This window comes from Salvelinus alpinus, chromosome 6, assembly GCF_045679555.1.
Source record: "Salvelinus alpinus chromosome 6, SLU_Salpinus.1, whole genome shotgun sequence".
Taxonomy (NCBI): domain Eukaryota; kingdom Metazoa; phylum Chordata; class Actinopteri; order Salmoniformes; family Salmonidae; genus Salvelinus; species Salvelinus alpinus.
The window spans coordinates 24,544,709-24,561,678 of NC_092091.1; the positions used below are offsets into that span (position 1 = coordinate 24,544,709).

The 16,970-nt window shown below is 40.6% G+C and overlaps 1 long non-coding RNA gene across 2 annotated transcripts in view; it reads right to left on the reverse strand.

Annotated features, from left to right (window-relative positions):
• The window catches only part of LOC139578429 (uncharacterized), a 98,207-nt gene that overhangs the window by 13,152 nt on the left and 68,085 nt on the right, over window positions 1-16,970 (reverse strand). For both annotated transcript variants that reach the window (XR_011675543.1, XR_011675544.1), the window contains exon 2: window positions 11,076-11,155. This is a non-coding gene — a long non-coding RNA (uncharacterized lncRNA). The remainder of the gene's footprint in view (window positions 1-11,075; window positions 11,156-16,970) is intronic.

Genomic DNA, 16,970 nt, shown 5'->3' on the forward strand with positions numbered 1-16,970 from the left:
GTCTTCAAAGTGATAGGCATGTCGTGGAAATCAAATGTTACAAACTCCCCCAAAATCTATTTTAATTCCAGGTTGCAAGGCAACAAAATAGGAAAAATGCCAAAGGTGTGAATACTTTCGCAAGCTACTGTATGTACTGTATTTTATCATACTGTATTTTAGTCAAATCCACTCTGACATATATTTCTTAATTCCATTATTTTATTTTTAGATTTGGGTATTGTTGTGAATTGTTAGATACTTCTGCACAAGCATTTCGCTACACCCTTAATAACATCTGCTAAATATGTGTATTTATTGATTGATTTGAACGTGCTCTTTTTATATGATTACATAATAATACATTTATAGTCACAGCAACCTCAAAATGTGGCCATGGATGTGTTACTAATTTTAAGGTTGAATTTTACATTAGTTTATAAAAAAGCTTATATTAAATTAATTGTGTTTGGTTGACAACGCAACCAAATATCAACATTTAATGGATCTGTATTTACTGCTTGGATAGTTCCATCTGAGCCTCTAGCTTAATCCCGCTCTAACTGGTTGAGTTGGAGACGTGTATCCAACATATAATTTGTTATTGACAAGTTAATAGGATATTTATTGTATTTCAGAAGAGATATTGAATTGTGTTTGGTTGTTAAGATTTAATACCATCTGTGCCATTGACTTAGTCTGGCTTGAAGTCCAGGCACCACAGGCTGAAATTACATTTTTGCATCTACCTATCAATTTTGAGATTTGTTGTTACCTTGGTCTTAATACTAATATTAGTATTTTCAAAAAGTGTAAAATGTAAAAAAACTTTATGAAAATGTGTCTTTTGTTTTGATCACGCGGACTGGGAAATGTTCCAGGCAGCCTCAAAAAATAATATTGATTCATATGCTGATTCGGTGAGTGGGTTTATAAGGAACTGCACTGGAGATGTTGTACCCACAGTGACTATTAAAACCTACCCTAACCAGAAACTGTGGATAGATGGCGGCATTCGCGCAAAAGTGCGAACCACCGCATTTAACCATGGAAAGACGACTGGGATTATGGCCGAATACAAACAGTGTAGTTATTCCCTCCGCAAGGCAATCAAACAAGCGAAATGTCGGTATAGGGACAAAGTGGAGTCGCAATTCAACGGCTCAGACACAAGATGTGTGTGGCAGGGTCCACAGGCAATCATGGACTACAAAAAGAAAACCAGCCAGGTCACGGACACCGACGTCTTGCTTCCAGACAAACTAAACACCTTTGCCCGCTTTGAGGATAATACAGTGCCACCAACGCGCCTGCTACCAATGACTGCGGGCCCTCCCTCTCCTTCTCCGTGACCGACGTAAGACATTTAAACGTGTTAACCCTCGCAAGGATACCGGCCCAGACCGCATCCCTAGCCGCGTCCTCAGAGCATGCACAGACCAGCTGGCTGGTGTGTTTACGGACATATTCAATCTCTCCCAATCCCAATCTGCTGTCCCCACATGCTTCAAGATGGTCACTATTGTTCCTGTACCCAAGAAGGCAAAGATAACTGAACTAAATGACTATCACCCTGTAGCACTCACTTCTGTCATCATGAAGTGCTTTGAGAGACTAGTCAAGGATAATATCACCTCCACCATACCTTACACCCTAGACCCACTTCAATTTGCATATCACTCCAATAAGTCCACAGATGATGCAATCACCATCACACTGCCCTATCCCATCTGGACAAGAGGAATACCTATGTAAGAATGCTGTTCATTGACTACAGCTCAGTATTCAACACCATAGTACCCTCCAAGCTCATCATTAAGCTTGAGGCCCTGGGTCTCAACCCTGCCCTGTGCAATTGGGTCCTGGACTTCCAGAGGGGCCGCCCCCAGTTGGTGAAGGTAGGAAACAACATCTCCACTTCGCTAATCCTCAACACTGGGACCCCACAAGGGTGCATGCTCAGCCCCCTCCTGTACTCCCTGTTCACCCATGACTGCGTGGCCATGCACGCCTCCAACTCAATCATCAAGTTTGCGGATGACACAACAGTAGTGGGCTTGATTTCCAACAACGACTAGACAACCTACATGGAGGAGGTGAGGGCACTCAGACTATGGTGTCAGGAAAACCACCTCTCACTCAATGTTAACAAAACAAAATAAATTATCGTGGACTTCAGGAAACAGCAGAGGGAGCACCCCCCCTTTCCACATCAACGGGACAGTAGTGAAGGTGGAAAGTTTTAATTTCCTCGCAATACACATCACGGACAAACTGATCCACCCACACAGACAGTGTTGTGAAGATGGTGAAACAGCGCCTCTTCAACCTCAAGAGGCTAAAGAAATGTGTCTTGTCACCTAAAACCCTCACCAACTTTTACAGATGCACAATCGAGAGCATCCTGTTGGGCTGTATCACCGCCTGGCACGGCAACTGCACCGCCCACAATCCGCAAGGTTCTCCAGGGGTGGTGCGGTCTGCACAACGCATCACCGGGGGCAAACTACCTGCCCTCCAGCACCCGATGTCACAGGAAGGCCAAAAAGATCATCAAGGACAACAACCACCCGAGCCACTGCCTGTTCACTCCGTTACAATCCAGAAGGCGAGGTGAGTACAGGTGCGTCAAAGCTGGGACAGAGAGACTGAAAAACAGCTTATATCTCAAGGCCATCAGACTGTTAAACAGCCATCACTAACACAGAGAGGCTGCTGCCTACATAGAGACTTGAAATCATTGGCCACTTTAATAAATGGATCACTAGACACTTTAATAATGCCACTTTAATAATGCTTACATATCTTGCATTACTCATCTCATATGTACAGTATATATTGTATTTTATATCTATTGCGTCTTGCCTATGCCGCTCATCCATATACTTAAATATACATATTTTTATTCCATCCCTTTACTTAGATTTGTGTGTATTGGGTAGTTGTGGAATTGTTAGATTACTGTTAGATTTTACTACACTGTCAGAACAAGAAGCACAAGCATTTTGCTACACTTGCAGTAACATCTGCTAACCATGTGTATGTGACCAATAACATGTTATTTGATTTGATTTAAATACATTCTCCAGGCTTGTCCAAAGGAAATTGTTGATATGCTGTCAATTTCTTACTCTAGATAAAATTTTATTTAAAACATTGCTAAAATAAAAATCATATTTTTGGTATAACATTTTTTATTTTATTTAACCTTTATTTAACTAAGCAAGTAATTTAAGAATAAATTCTTATTTACAATGACGGGCTACATCGGCCAAACCCAGGCGACACTGGGCCAATTGTGTGCTGCCCTATGGGACTACCAATCATGGCCAGTTGTGATACAGCTTGGATTCGAACCAGTGTCTTCCTGGTTAGGGTTTTGCCGGTGTGGGCCGTCATTGTAAATAACAATTTGTTCTTAAACTGACTTACCTAATTAAATAAAGGTTAAATAATTTTTTGGGGGTGAAAAAGTTAGACTAAAGGGTTAGGGTTAGCTAACCAATCACCATCCTTTCGTTTTTGCCTTAAGTAACCTTCTGTCTTATGTAACCAAACGTAACATATCATACTAATTTAAGTGTCCCAGATTTACGTTTACAATGGTACTTCTAGTCTACGACACCAGGCTGGTTGGACTTACCTCTCCATCTCAATCAAAAATCTTAAAGCATAGGACAGAATTAAATGAAATCACACTTTAAATTTGTTTTGATTTAGTCCTATTCTTTAAATTCGATGTTTGTTTCAGACGAAGACAAATTTAACATATAAATTATTAATTTGTAAAAAAAAAAATTGAATTAAAGTCGCACTAAGTTTAATGGCACAGATGAAACTATCCAACTAGAAGATACATCTCCTTCAAATGTTGATATTTGGTTATGTTGACAACCAAACACAATTCAATAGCACTCAATTTGAAATCAACCATCTTGAAACCCTAGGCCTATACTGTATGTACTGTCTATTTTAGTTTAATCCTGGTTTTAATTTAAACAGTTTTTCTAGTTAAGTGGAGATCTCTCAACAATCATTCTGACGGTAAGTAGGGCTGGGCTTGTTTAAAAACCTGGATGGGAGACCAAAGGGTAGCTGTAGATACAGTTGAATTCGGAAGTTTACATACACTTAAGTTGGAGTCATTAATAAAACTAATTTTTCAACCACTCCACAAATTTCTTGTTAACAAACTATAGTTTTGGCAAGTCGGTTAGGACATCTATCTTGTGCATGACACAAGTACTTTTTCCAACAATTGTTTAGAGACAGATTATTTCACTTATAATTCACTGTATCACAAATCCAGTTGGTCAGAAGTTTACATACTGTGCCTCTAAACAGTTTGGAAAATTCCAGAAAATTATGTCATGGCTTTAGAAGCTTCTAATAGGCTAATTAACATAATTTGAGTCAATTGGAGGTGTACCTGTGGATGTATTTCAAGGCCTAACTTCAAACTCAGTGCCTCTTTGCTTGACATCATGGGAAAATCAAAATAAATCAGCCAAGACCCCAGAAAAAAAATTGTAGACCTCCACAAGCCTGGTTCATCCTTGGGAGCAATTTTCAAACACCTGAAGGTACCACGTTCATCTGTACAAACAATAGTATGCAAGTATAAACACCATGGGACCACGCAGCCGTCATACTGCTCAGGAAGGAGACGCGTTCTGTCTCCTAGAGATGAACGTACTTTGGTGTGAAAAGTGCAAATCAATCCCAGGACCTTGTGAAGATGCTGGAGGAAACAGGTACAAAAGTATCTATATCCACAATAAAACGAGTCCTATATTGACATAACCTGAAAGGCGGCTCAGCAAGGAAGAAGCCACTGCTCCAAATCCTCCGTAAAACAAGCCAGACTACGGTTTGCAACTGCACATGGGGACAAAGATCGTACTTTTTGGAGAAATGTCCTCTGGTCTGATGAAACAAAATAGAACTGTTTGGCCATAATGACCATCGTTATGTTTGGAGGAAAAAGGGGGAGGCTTGCAGCCGAAGAACACCATCCCAACCGTGAAGCACGGGGGTGGCAGCATCATGTTGTGCTGGGTGCTTTGCTGCAGGAGGGACTGGTGCACTTCACAAAATAGGATGCATCATGAGGGAGGGAGGGAAATTATGTGGATATATTGAAGCAACATCTCAAGACATCTGTCAGGAAGTTAAAGCTTGGTCGCAAATGGGTCTTCCAAATGGACAATGACCCCAAGCATACTTTCAAAGTTGTGGCAAAATGGCTTAAGGACAACAAAGTCAAGGTGTTGGAGTGGCCATCACAAAGCTCTGACCTCAATCCTATAGAACATTTGTGGGCAGAACTGAAAAAGCGTGTGCGAGCAAGGAGGCCTACAAACCTGACTCTATTACACCAGCTCTATCAGGAGGAATGGGCCAAAATTCACCCAACTTATTGTGGGAAGTGTGGAAGGCTACCCGAAACGTTTGACCCAAGTTAAACAATTTAAAGGCAATGCTACCAAATACTAATTGAGTGTATGTAAACTTCTGACCCTCTGGGAATGTGATGAAAGAAATCTGAAATAATGAATTCTCTGTGTTGATCCTAACTGACCTAAGACAGGGAATTTTTACTTGGATTAAATGTCAGGAATTGTGAAGATGTCACGATCGTGTGGAGGAGAGACGGACCAAGGCGCAGCGGGATATGAATACATCTTCTTTTATTAGAACGACGAAGATGAACACGAAACGAAACACTTAAACAAACTATACAAAACAACAAACGACCGTGAAGCTACAAACGAAAGTGCACACACAAGCTACTTACGTTCAACATAGACAATTACCCACAAACACCTAAAGCCTATGGCTACCTTAAATATGGCTCCCAATCAGAGACAACAATAACCAGCTGTCTCTGATTGAGAACCAAATCAGGCAACCATAGACTTTCCTAAACACCTACACTCAACCATAGACATACCTAGACACATACACTCAACACAAACCCATACACTACAACCAACTATACCATATAATCACCCAAAACACACACATACGCCATGTCACACCCTGACCTAACTAAAATAATAAAGAAAACAAATAATACTAACGCCAGGGCGTGACAGAAGAACTGAGTTTAAATGTATTTGGCTAAGGTGTAACTTCCGACTTCCAACTGTAGATCCATTTTCCAGTAGGAGGTTCTGCCAAGCGTATTGTTTTTTTTCCTCATTGTGGATATATAAAGTTTAATATATTTTGTTGTTTGTACAAATTCAACGCATTTTATACAAGGTTTGTTCTATGTTGAAATTTGGTTACCATGATGACGTAATCCTGTAGTTGAAATTTAACTCTCAAAACAACAGTTGATGACTTTCAAAATCGAATGTATTTTCCACCTAGATTCCTGGTCACAATATCTTGACAAATGATGCTGGAACAACGTTGATTCAAACAGTTTGTGCCCAGTGGGAGCCCTCTAAAATCCCCAAAACTCACACAAACAAAAGTATAAGTAAAAAGATGTAATCAGATACTTCTCAGGATTTGTTTTAAGGGCTTTTCAGCATCTGTGAGAATATCAGCAGGTGAATCATCAAACATCATGAATAAACAGCACTTGTATCACAAAGCCTTTTGTTTATGAACTAGATGATTTGAAAGTAGTAGTCTCAGAACCCATCATTCATCTGACAGATGTACAGCCCTCTTTGTGTCTATTGTAAGTCACCCCTTTTCATTTAACTCATTTAGATTGAATAGGGAATGGGAATAAAAAGGGACTCTGATTGATCGTTTTTGTAGGCTACAATACAGTTGATCTAATTGCTCTCCATAAATCTAATCCAGTGGTTCATTTAACATAGCAGGTCACTAATTCATTCTTTCACAGTACATCAAAATGCTTTTGAAAGGCAAATTCTAAAGCAAAACTGAATTGAAAATAAGTTTGTATTCTAACATTCCCATTACATACAGTAATAACAGTATTTTTCCTTTGCTGATCTCAATGTCAAATAAAAGGTTTGGAAATGTATTGCTTGTCTAAAAACCACTTTGCAAAAATAGGCAGACTTATTTTCACAGCCCAGTAATGGATTGAGAAATATATTGGATGCTTACATTATGTCTCCTGTCACTGTGGTATTGCACTGAGACTGTGTCCAATACACTACTTGATGTTTAATCAAATTATGCTTTAATTTGTCCTTGGCCAATCTACAAATTGATCCTCTGCCACCTGAAAATTAAGTTTTTCTTTGTTTGATTAAATATCAATCTGACTAAACAAATTATTTCAGGAGCCCGCCACAGTTCCTCTATGGCTTTCGAAAGCTTATTTCACATCGTGCCTCAGTTTTCCTTCCATTAATGAAATTTGCAGCTAGAGACCTATGTTAGATTGCGATATGTATATTGAGATTATATTCTTCAGATGAGTCTCTTTTTCTTATCGATCTGGTATTGTTGACTACAAAGGGAAGCACAGCCGAGAGCTGCCCAGTGACACGAGCCTACCAGACGAGCTAAAATACTTATATGCAAAAACACTGAAACATGCATGAGAGCACCAGCTGTTCCGGACGACTGTATGATCACGATCTCTGCAGCCGATGTGAGTAAGACCTTTAAACAGGTCAACATTCACAAGGTCGCAGGGCCAGATGGATTACCAGGATGTGTACTGCGAGCAAGCGCTGACCAACTGGCAAGTGTATTCATTGACATTTTAAACCTATCCCTGTCCGAATCTGTAATACCAACATGTTTTAAGCAGACCACCATAGTCCCTGTTCCCAAGAATATTAAGGTAACCTTAGGCAGGTTACCTTAATGTTCTTGGGAACAGGGACTATGGTGGTGAATGAATACCGACCCGTAGCACTCACATCTGTAGCCATGAAGTGCTTTGAAAGGCTGGTCATGGTTCACATCAACACCATTATCCCAGAAACCCTAGACCCACTCCAATTTGCATACCGCCCTAACAGATCCACAGATGATGCAATCTCTCCTGCACTCCACACTGCCCTTTCCCACCTGGACAAAAGGAACACCTATGTGAGAATGCTATTCATTGACTGCAGCTCAGTGTTCAACACCATATTGCCCTCAAAGCTCATCACTAGGCTAAGGACCCTGGGACTAAACACCTCACTCTGCAACTGGATCCTGGACCTCCTGACGGGCCGCCCCCAGGTGGTAAGAGTAGGTAACAACACATCCGCCACGCTGATCCTCAACACAAGGGCCCCTCAGGGGTGTGTGCTCAGTTCCCTCCTGTAGTCCCTGTTCACTCATGACTGCACAGCCAGGCATGACTCCAACACCATCATTAAGTTTGCCGATGACACAACAGTGGTAGGCCTGATCACCAACAATAACGAGACAGCATGATACTAAAAAGGTTCTACAGCTGCACCATCGAGAGCACCCTGACTGGTTGCATCACTGTCTGGTATGGCAACTGCTCTGCCTCCGACTGCAAGGCACTACAGAGGGTAGTGCGTACGGCCCAGTACATCACTGGGGCCAAGGATCCTACCATCCAGGACCTCTATACCAGGCGGTGTCAGAGGAATGCCCTAAAAATTGTCAAAGAGTTCAGCCACCCTAGTCATAGACTGTTCTCTCTGCTACCGCACTGCAAGAAGTACCGGAGCGCCAAGTCTAGGTCCAAGAGGCTTCTAAACAGCTCTACCACCAAGCCATAAGACTCTTGAACATCTAATCAAATTGCTACCCAGACTATTTGCATTGCCCACCCCTCTCTTTTATGCCACTGCTACTCTCTGTTATTATCTGTGCATAGTCACTTTAATAACTCTACCACATGTACATATTACCTCAATTACCTTGACTAACCAGTACTGGTCTCGCTATTGTTATTTTACTGCTGCTCTTTAACTACTTATTTCTTATTCTTATTCATATTTTTTTAACTGCATTGTTGGTTAGGGGCTTGTAAGTAAGCATTTCACTGTAAGGTCTACTCATGTTGTATTCTGTGCATGTAACTAATAAAATTTGATTTAATTTCATGTCAGTGTGTTGAGTTGTTACCAAGCTCACTGTTTAAGGCTCCATGAATCAATAGTTACGGGGGGCACAGAAAAGCTCATTTGATTACATACCTGCGTAGTGGAACTGATGGCTTTTAGTGCAGTATGAAATGGGTCACTCAGCAACATCATTAAGAATAGAGGGAGACATACAAAACTATTTGGGTGAGAACACAGACAGAGTGCAACGGTATACTAGAAGGAAAAGACAAGAAAAATATTTTAATTCAAAATGGATCTCCCTAAATGAAAATCACCTCATTAAATGCATTCCGAGGAAGACATTGACTTATTACCTCCATACGCTCATTGTTCAATGGTATTTAGGGCTTGATTCAATCTGTATCGCTGAAGTTAAACGTTAGGGCGCGATTTAAATTGAAAGGTCATTTCAGATTGAACCGACGTATGCAGTGTTTACAGTGAACGCAATCTCCGCCAACGCAGGACCATTGCCTTTACATTTCTATTGCAGTGTAGTGAGCCCTTAATTTAGCCACATGTTCACATGCTAATTGGGATGTCAGCTAAAGATGCCTCCATTCCCAATTAGAACAGATCAAATGAGCAGAGCTCAGCATAATTTTGCATACCTTGGGGTTTGTGGGTAACAAATGTTTTTAAGGTACACAGAGCCCTCAGAAAGTACGGAGTTGTGGGAGACGTGTTGTGAATTTCAAGCATGGCTCACTCCCTTTCTTCTTAATTGGCATAGATGTGTCTTATTGCCAGGCACCTCTCCCTCTGCCAGTTCACCCTTCGCTCTGCTCTGCTCTGGGTGAGGCGTCCGCAGCACATTGCCTGTCTTGCTGCTGAGATATTCAGGCTGAAACTGGAAGTCCCCAGGGTAACCACTGACAGCTGCCTGCTTCCAGCAGCCTACATCATCCCTCTGTTTTGCAGCAAAACTTCTGCTCTGAAAGTTTCCTCTCTCCCAAAATTGAACATCTGACAGATATTATGTCAGTAGTATGGATGATGAGATTCCTAATAATGATGATGGTGTGTGATAAGTATGAAATGAAGAGGTTAGCTAAGGTAATAAAAGACATCATTGTTGTCATAGGTATTGTTATTGTCATCATTATGGTCATCGCCATCACCATCATCATTATTATCTTCCTTCAAATTCATAAAAGTGACTTCAACCTGTTAGTTGTTGTTCCAGCACTTCAGCTGTTTTTGTAAATCTCCCAGTCCGAATCAGCTCGTGTTCATGCTTTATTAATCTCCGTCAGTAGGTAAGGGTTATTATCTCTCTCTAAAGATACTTCCCACTGAACAAAACAGAGCCCTGTTTTATTTACTCCCATTCACGACACTCTTGCCTCACTTCTCAATTTAATCAAGGAATGCTGCTATCTAATTTACATTCTGCTCATGACCAAAAAAGATTCCCTTACACATTATGTTTAGGAATGCTTAGAGTTGTTTTGGTTGTTTGTGTTGTTTTGTGCACTGATGCAGGCTGTCTGTGTCTCCGCTGAGGCCCTCTGAGTTCTGCATTTTCCACATGGTTTGAGTGCGTCTCAGCCATGACTGTCTGCTACACACCTGAGTGCTAATTGAAATGAGGAGAGCGGCTCACTAATTGAACTGCTCTAGCGCTAATGCGATGACGAATAATCAGCACCTGCCGCAGCAAGTCTACTGTGCCAGATGTGGCTGCCAGCCGATGAGGGAGAGAGAGGGACAGACTACACACTTACATAGTGACACAATATAACAATCACAAAAACTCTGAACAAATGTGAAACATGGACAATACAAGGGCATAGAGGAAGGACAAGTGAACAGGGTACAAAGTGAATTTTCAGAAAACAACTGAATAGCATTGTCAATTTAATCAGTGTCTGCTGTATTAAATACTGTATGTGTAATGAATTGTCATTTGAAAAATAAAGTAGGCTATATTGTACAGAACAGAACGTATTCTAACAAAATGGGAGGGCTCTTTCTAACATTGCAAAATATTTAAATTCATATCAAATCTGAATACAAACAATTATTATACAGCTTTCAGCATAATGTTAATGAGGTATATAGATGAGTAATTACCAGTGAAGTGTTCTTAGTCTGTCTCCTGCGGCATCATGTGTGACCTTGTGTTAACCGGGGCCCCTGGCAGCCTTGTTTGCCTGTCAGGGTGAGAAACAGCAATCAGCACTCCCTGATTTAGCTAAATGTGATTTGAGTGGACCTGTAGCTACAGACTAATCAGGCCCACATGCTGTTTCCCATTAGAATGACTGTGAATGCGCTCTCTGACTGCCCAGGAAGAGCCCCCCTCTCCCACTCTACATAACTCTGTACTCGGTCAGTAGCTCATCTGGGATGAGAATTGGCAATGCCATATATAGTTTATTTTTCTAATGTAGTAGAAGATCAAGAATGAAATACATTTTAACATTGTTTATTTTATTCTTATTAAACACAATAATGGATGCTATTTGATGCTTGAGCCTATTATACAATTTTGTAAATGGCATATTCAGTCCCATTTGCTAGAAAAGTTGTACAATATATTCAAGAGAATAATGCATCTCTCTCTCTCGCCCTCTCTCTCTGAGGTACTGTATATTTGCAGCTGACTCCTAAAAGCCATTAGGATAGTTTAATGAGACACAGTACATAGAATGCTTTAGAAGCTGCAGATGAAATTGGATTTAAATGTCAACTTTGTAATGAGAAAATTGGTTGAAGTTATCCACAAGGCATTCAGCTTAAATAAGACATTATAGTTAAATTCTACAACCCGTTTGTGTCAGAATTGAGTTTCAACTCTTTGAAGAGTGAATGTAAAATAAGATAGAAGTAACAAGGAGACAGGAGAAGAGGGGTAGTGGTTGTTGCTGAAAGATGTGTGGAATGCAAATGGTGTTAAGTCAGGCAGGCAGTATTTTGAATACCAGTGGTGCATGCATGAATTCATCATCTCATTTCTGGTAAATATGTATTTTCTCCTCACTCACATGACAACCTGCTGTCATCTGAAGTCCTTCATCAACAAGTATCATACACATGGGAGGAGATGGACTAAGGAAGAGGGGTGATGGTAGCATTTGGAATGACCCCCACTGACTAGGAAGGACACACATGGGTGGGAGTAAGAGCGTAGAGAGAAGAGGAATTGGCGACTGGCTTCCACCGGTACTTGGACAGTAGCTTCATCAGGAAGTCCATCATGAGTCCCAACAGAAGTGTGCGTCCGAACTAACTACTCCATCCAGCATGGGCAAGGAATTAGACAAATGTTGTGACTTTGGCACAACTGACAGCATGCAGCGTGAGATAACAAAACAAAACCTACCTGAGAGCAGGTTTCCAAGTAAGCTTCCAATACATAACTCCATAGGAACTATGAATGGGAGTTTTCATCCAATGATTTCTCAGTTAAAATATGTAAGGCCTTATATATCTACTTGATCGACACAGCAGAATAATCTCCTTAGGACAAGATATAGGTCAAAGGAGGATGTGCGATGTTTGTAGAGTGTCAGAGGTTTCAAATAGAAATGAATAGCTAAACTGCAGCAGCAGGGAAACCATTATTGTTCACCAATAACCTGTTATTTCAAGGAGGCATAAATAATGAATGTGTACAGTATGATAGCTAGATGTGATATTAAACCTTGGTCACATCATCTGAGAAGGAGATCTTAATATAGCCAGGAAGCTGGCTGGGAGACCAGTGTTACCAGTGGATGACGGGACTGTGACATTAGCAAGGGACAGGTTTTAAAGGGGAACTGCACCTTCTGATTTGGCCTTGTTTCTTGGCTTGCTCCTCAAGAAAGTCTGGCAGCCAATAACAGAAGTCAAACGCACATTGGCTTTTGGGTGTGGTTTTGATCTGTCAGAACCTTGCCCCCACTCAATCACAGCAAACACACATCCTGAAGGTTGAGTTAAATAACTATAGGCAGATGCCGGAAGAAGTTTTGAATAGGTCAGTAGCCTACAGAGTAATATGAGAAGAATGCAATTGCTGAATTGATGTACAGTGCATTCAGAAAGAATTCAGACCCCTTCCATTTTTTCCACATTTTGTTACATTACAGCCTTATTCTGAAATGGATGAAATAAAACATTTTCCTCACAAATCTAAGCACAATACTGCATAATAACAAAGCAAAAAAAGGGTTTTAGAAATTGTAGCAAATGTATGAAAATAAAAATAGAAATACATTATTTACATGAGTATTCAGACTCTTCTCTATGAGACTCGAAATTGAACTCAGGTGCATCCAGTTTCCATTGATCATCCTTGAGATGTTTCTACAACTTGATTGGAGTCCACTTGTGGTATTTTCAATTGATTGGACATGATTTGGAAAGGCACACAACTGTCTATATAAGGTCCCACAGTTGAAAGCGCATATCAGAGCAAAAACCTAGCTATGAGGTCGAAGGAATTGTCCATATCTGGTGAAGCGTACCAAAACATTTCTGAAGCATTGAAGGTCCCCAAGAACACAGCGGCATCCATCATTCTTAAATGGAAGAAGTTTGGAACCACCAAGACTCTTCCTAGAGCTGAGCAATCAGGGGAAAGGGGCCTTGGTAAGGGAGGTGACCAAGAACCCGATGGTCACACTGACAGAGCTCCAGAGTTCCTCTGTGGAGATGGGAGAACCTTCCAGAAGGACAACCATCTCTGCAGCACTCCACCAATCAGGCCTTTATGGTAGAGTGGCCAGACAGAAGCCACTCCTCAGTAAAAGGCACATGACAGCCCTCTTGGAGTTTGCCAAAAGGCACCTAAAGACTTTCAGACCATGAGAAACAAGATTATCTGGTCTGATGAAACCAAGATTGAAATCTTTGGTCTGAATGCCAAGCGTCACTTGACACGTGCCAAGCTTGTAGTGTCATACCCAACAAGACTCAAGGCTGTAATCTCTGCCAAAGTATTTCAACAAAGTACTGAGTAAAGGTCAGAGTACTTACGGTATGTAAATGTAATATTTCATTTTATTATTTTTATTTTTATTTTATTTTACTGTTTTTGCTAGGTCATTATGGGTTATTGTGTGTTAGAATAACGCTGTAATGTAACAAAATGTAGAAAAAGTCAAGGGGTCAATATTTTCCCAATGAACTGTTTACTGTACTTCCATAACTTTTTAAACTGGTACCAGGGAATCTTCAAATGAGTCTTGTAAGGCCTGTGGGCGTCCTAGAGCAAAACAACACATGCACATGTTCGTGAGAGTCTCATCTTTACACAGAGGGGTCATATTAGTATGTAGCCCAAATGGTTCGGACGCTACAGACAGAAGTTGGCATATAGGGTGTACCGACTTCAGATGAGTCCCAAGACGCTTGTGGGGGTCGTAGAGCAAAACACAGACCATCATGTTCGCGAGAGTCTCCTCTTTCCAGAGGGGTTTGTAGGGCAAACCATTTGGATGCTACAGACGATTTTGTGAGAAGAACGATTTTTGCGATGTTTCATGGTCTGACAAACATCACTCTAGCTCTGGATGCGGTGGATTGAAATGCATCCAATGCAGATATCTGTAGCTTAAATTTACTGATTTTTATGGGGATTTTTTTATTATGCTAATTCGATTTCCCCGGGGGTGCCGACATCGACCTGTTAAAGGGCCAGATGCCCAATTAAAGGGGAATTATTCTCAGAAATCAAAATGTGTTGGTTTTCTTCCAGACCTAAAAAGTATTTGATTTAATCACTGACATGGACTCAGAACATCCAATTTCATTGTTTCTTTATGAACAATTGTAATTTTGAGTAAAAAAATAAAGAAATCTAAAACTAGGAAAAATAAAACTGAGAAAACATAAAACAGAATTTTGCAAAAACAAATCACTGATTTTATAACCATTATCTTACCAGGTATATTGACAGAAAACATGGTGTACTACTTTCTCTTGTACACTAGGGACCGGGGAAGAGTTTCAGGGGAGAGGAGAAAAGAAGAATGTGCCTATTTGAAAGTTAGAAAATAATGAGTAGCTTGCGATATGTTAAAATGTTAGCTCTGATGCTACAAAAGGTTGGAGACCTTTGTTCTACAGAGAAGATCATCGGAAATCCCAGGGCATATTGTCTCTAATACTGTAATAAGCTCACATATTTGCTGTCACAAACTCCACACAGTTGTCACTGACCAGTTGGATATTCATTTCCCACTGAGCAAACCATTTCTGTAATTACAGCATTCTTATAAATGCATTTTTATCAGGTTTTTGCTTGGCGGACCATATTTTCTTTATTGACATGAGTCAATAAAACTCATGTATGCAACTGTTTATGTAATATTTTGACGAATTAAGTTTTGGCCTGAAATCATTTCACATTAAAATCACTTTTGATGGCAAAATGTTTTAGGCAGTTCAGACAATTTATATTGATAGAATTGCTATTAACAATGAAAATGTGGCACACCGTCAAAAAAAACATGGAAAGCATTCTTGAGCAGCTCCTACTCCGTTTAAGGGCTTTTTCATCAGTATTTAACAGCCATTGAAATCCATGTAATGACAACCTTTTTCTATGCTGTATGTATGGAACATTTATGGAGGACCAGAAACCCTGATGCAAAAACTTTTAGTCCATCACTGGTGTACTCCCTATCCTAAGGTAGTGTGGGTTTTTCTTTTAATTTGTTATTTTGTATGTTGTAAGAAAAATTCAGTGGGTGTCCATGGTGGGTGTCTTTTAAGACCTTACTCGAGTTGCTTGGCCCGCACCCAGTAGGCACAACGTAACAACATAACAAAATGTGGGCTCGTCCAGGATCCTATTTCCCATTAGTATGGTAGTCGCTCTAATCACCTACTCTGAAGCTATATCTGTCACTGACAACCAACATAAGGGTTTATAAGATTGGGTGAAATCAGTTTGGGGAAAAAATACTTTGATTGCAAGCATTTGGGGGAAAACCTACTTGGGAAATATTCGATGAATGGACAAAGGTGAATTTAATCATCATCATTACAAAGCATTATGATATCAGTATGACAGCTGCCCATCCAAAATCAGAAGTCAAAGAGCTGCTCGATGCTGCTTTGGTGGAGAGGAAAATTGTCCCGGAGAGAAAGACTGATGAAAAGGAAGTCCTCCCAGAGGGAGAGTTTGATGAAGAGGGTCCTACCGGTAGTAGGGTAAACCGCTATGATATGCAACTGTAGGAGTTAGAACAAAAGGCAAAATTGGAGCAACAGAAACTTGAGTTTCAGTACAGACTATAACAAGAAGAACATGCAGCCAAACACTAAGAACAAAAGCATTCCATGCCATTCAATTAAGAGGTGGTAGCATGCCAAAGAGATAGATCTGGAAGTACTCCAGATCCAGTCATGCAATCCTGCACCCTCAAAAGTGTTTGACATGTCCTTGTACTGTCTTTCAACAAAAAAAGAGCTGGACTTCTAGACCGCTGTGTCACTCGGGAATAAGGCACTGCATCTCAGTGCTAGAGGTGTCACTACAGACCCTGGTTTGATTCCAGGCTGTATCACAACCGGCCGTGAATGGGAGTCCCATAGGGCGGCGCACAATTGGACCAGCGTCATCTGGATTAAGGTTTGGCCAGGGTAGGCCGTCATTGTAAATACGAATTTGTTCTAAACTGACTTGCCTAGTTAAATAAAGGTTCAAATAAAAAATAATCTGTTTGAGCGGATTGCCACGTCCCTAAAATGTTGACGCTAAATCTGGTCACTGCCCCTCAAGTGTTCTTGTGGGAAAAGCTCAGAATGTGTACGGCACTTTATCTCTTGAACAGAGTTCAAATTATGACATTGTTGAAGCTGCTATTTTTCGGGCTTAGTAGGTCCAGAGGCATACACACAAGGGAACAACCATGTCTTTTTGATTGGTGGTGTTCTTCGCAAGGACCTTGAGGGTTTAAAGACACTCATGCTACTCGAACAGTTCAAGAGTGGCCTTCATTAACAAGCACAAGGATCTCACTCCTGAGAAAG